Genomic DNA, 3,189 nt, shown 5'->3' with positions numbered 1-3,189 from the left:
GGAACTTACGGCCAAGGGGGCGACGCCAGCCTCTCGCTGAGAGATGTCGTGATGCTGGCGCAGCGGCCGTTCCTGCAGCCTGTCGAGCAGCTCCCGTAGGACCTTTCCTGCGGTCTTGGGGTGGGATGTCAGCACCCTTCACATCTCCACAGCAACGCTGCAAAGGGAGAGAGCCGATTTCACCTGGCCAGAGCCCTGCCAGCCTCCTGCACCCACCGCCACCCGCACCCTGCTGGGTCTCCCGCCACCGGCCGGCCCTTTGTTGCCCTCCTGCTGCAGCAAGGGCCCCCACTGCCTGGCGCAGGCTGCATGGGGGCCGGGTCTGAGTGTCAGCCCCGGGGGAGGCTGAGGGCTGCCATATGCGGTTTTGCAGGCTGGCCTGTCTCCACGGCATGTCAGCCTGAAAAACCCTCCAGAACAAGCAGAAGCTCTGCAGGGAGCAGGAGGTCTCCGGAAGGTTCTGCACGCCCCTGTCCCTGGCAGCGGGACCAGTCCGGGGGACCTGGAGCTCAAGCGGCAGCAGCCCCAGCCCCGTACCTGTCACATGACAGCGAGCAGCCCAGCAGGGTTGTGACCACCTCCTCGCTGTACTGGTCGCCCAGCACGACAAGGGCCTTGAGCAGCTGCTGCTGGGCCAGCGGCTCGCTGATGGAGTCCAGGTTGTGGTACACGCTCGTCACAGCCTCCGACACCTGGAAGGGAAGTGGGGAGATGGGAGCCTTGGCTTCCTCGCGCTGCTATTGATCTGGGGTGCCAGGGACCTGCCGCACCTGAGAGCCATCTGCCCTCCCACATCCTCTTCTCCAGCTCCAGGCCTAGAATACAGGGCCAATTCCCGGCCTATCGATTCATAGACTGCAAGACCACAAGCGGCCATGGAGATCACCCAGACTGACCCCCCACATTGCACAGGACCTGCCCCGCAGTAATGCCGAGTGCCCAGAGACAGAGTCTCCCACAGATGGGCTCCCCCAGCAGGCTGTTCTCACTGCAGCTCTTACCCTCTCCAAGCTTGGGCTGGGGACCCACAGGATCACATGCAGCATGTGCCTGGCTGCCACCGAGTCATGGATGCTGGTGTCTCTCATGCCCTCGATAGCAGTGAGGAGGACGTCCATGCGCTCGGATGGGTTGAAGTACTTCCCAAACATCTGAAACCAACCTGCCAGTGAAACCCCTTTTGCTGCCCAGTGCGGTTCCAGTTGGACCGAGCAGCCAGGACTGGCCCAGCCAGGAGTGCAGGCAAAGCCCGCTCTGCCGGGACAGGGCTGGGTTACTGCACCTGGGACGCACAGCACCCAGCCAGCAATCAGGAGCTGTCGTGCATGGCACAGGCCAGCGTGGCAGTGCACGGGGGCACAATACTGCACAGCACGGATACACTCTCTAGTGCTCAGCAGGGGCTGGCACTGGTGCGTGGATGCAATGATGCCTTGGAGAGCATTAATCTCTGGGGAAGCTCCCACCACACCTGACAAGGAGCTGGGATTAGGTTTGGATGAGACCCAGTGCATCTTGGGATGTCGCATGGAGGGAGGCATATTGGCCCGCAATAGTAGAAGCCTTGCCAGCAGATTGAGGGAAGTGATTATTCCCCTCTGTTCGGCACTGGTGAGGTCACATCTGGCCCCCCACAAGAGAAAGGATGTGGACAAATCGGAGAGAGTCCAGCACAGGGTAACGAAAATGATTAGCGGGCTGAAGCACATGAATTATGAAGAGAGACTGAGGGAAGTGGGCTTATTTAGTCTGCAGAAGAGAAGAATGAGGGGGGATTTGATAGCAGCCTTCAACTACCTGAAGGGGGTCTCCAAAGAGGCTTGAGCTCGGCTGTTCTCAGTGGTGGCAGGTGACAGAACAAGCATCAATGGTCTCAAGTTGCAGTGGGGGAGGTCCAGGTTGGATATGAGGAAACACTATTTCACTAGGAGGGTGGTGAAGCACTGGAAAGGGTTACCTAGGGAGGTGGGGAATCTCCATCCGTTGAGATTTTTAAGGTCAGGCTTGACAAAGCCCTGGCTGGGATGATTTAGTTGGGGTTGGATTAGATACCTCCTGAGGTCTATGATTCTGTGAGGTGGAGTGGGCCATAGGCAGGGCTCCGGCCCAGCTGGATGGGGTCAGTCACATGCCTGGGTCTCTCCCTTCCCCCTGACTCCTAGGGTGTTAATTTCTCTCTCCTGGTAACTCTGGGCACAACAATCCCAGGAAGCATTGAAAGTAGTTACCATGGCGATATTGCTGGTGTTGGTGAACCAGGTGACCCAGAAGGTGTTCTCCGCTCGCCACTCCCTGAAGACCTGCAGATACTCTGCACTCTGCTTTGCCAGCGTCGTGCCTGAACCAGGGAGGGGAAACAGACAGCAGGCAATATAAATCAGAGGTTAGCTTTGGAAACGGGAGTTTTGCAAGGAAGTTTAGAGACAAGTACATCTAAGAAACATACTGTAAATTCAGGCCAATAAACTCCCCCTCCCTCCCCAACAAAAGTAAACAAACTAACCCCCCTGGAAGAGTAAAAATAAACCAGGCGGAAGTGCAGCAGCAGTGTGAGGCTCTCCAGTTGATTGCACTGAACGCAGCAAGTAGGATTCCCAGCCCTGTGGGCAGGAAGCACATCTGGGCATTTGGCCCAAGGAGCTACTGCCCTCGGAGACCAGGAGGCCAGAGGATCTGAACTGGTGGAGCCCAGGGAGACAGCGAGGTACAGAGAGGAGACTTTTAGGGATGCAGTAGAGTGGTCCCACCCCCAGTCTGACAGCTTCTGTGCTGCTGAGGAGGGTGAAAGTTTCTGGGAAGGAGAACATCGAGCTGGAGCAGAGGGAGACGATCCCATAGTTGGGACCCACCTGCCAGATGAAGTCAGGATATCCTCTCACACTGAGGCTGCCCCTCCTGAGGCGGAAAGCCCAGTTACAAAGAAAAGCCAGGTAATAGTAATGGGGGATTCAATCAATAGACATATAAGCAGTTGGGTTTGTGATGAGTGGGAGAACCGCATGGTAAATTGCCTGCCTGGTGCAAAGGTTGCAGCTCTCACGAGACATCCAAACATACTTACGTGCAGTGCTGTGGTATGTAAGCTAATGTTTAAATCGGCCTCTGTACCAGATAGCGAATGTGACAGTGAATTTTATAAAAGTCTCCAGATGTGATCCCTGGCAAGCCTGACTTCAGTATCAGGCAAAT

Source organism: Lepidochelys olivacea (assembly GCF_965140295.1).
Source record: "Lepidochelys olivacea isolate rLepOli2 genome assembly, chromosome: 23".
Lineage (NCBI taxonomy): Eukaryota > Metazoa > Chordata > Testudines > Cheloniidae > Lepidochelys > Lepidochelys olivacea.
The sequence above is the reverse complement of the archived record's forward strand: the minus strand, read 5'-3'. Positions refer to the sequence as shown.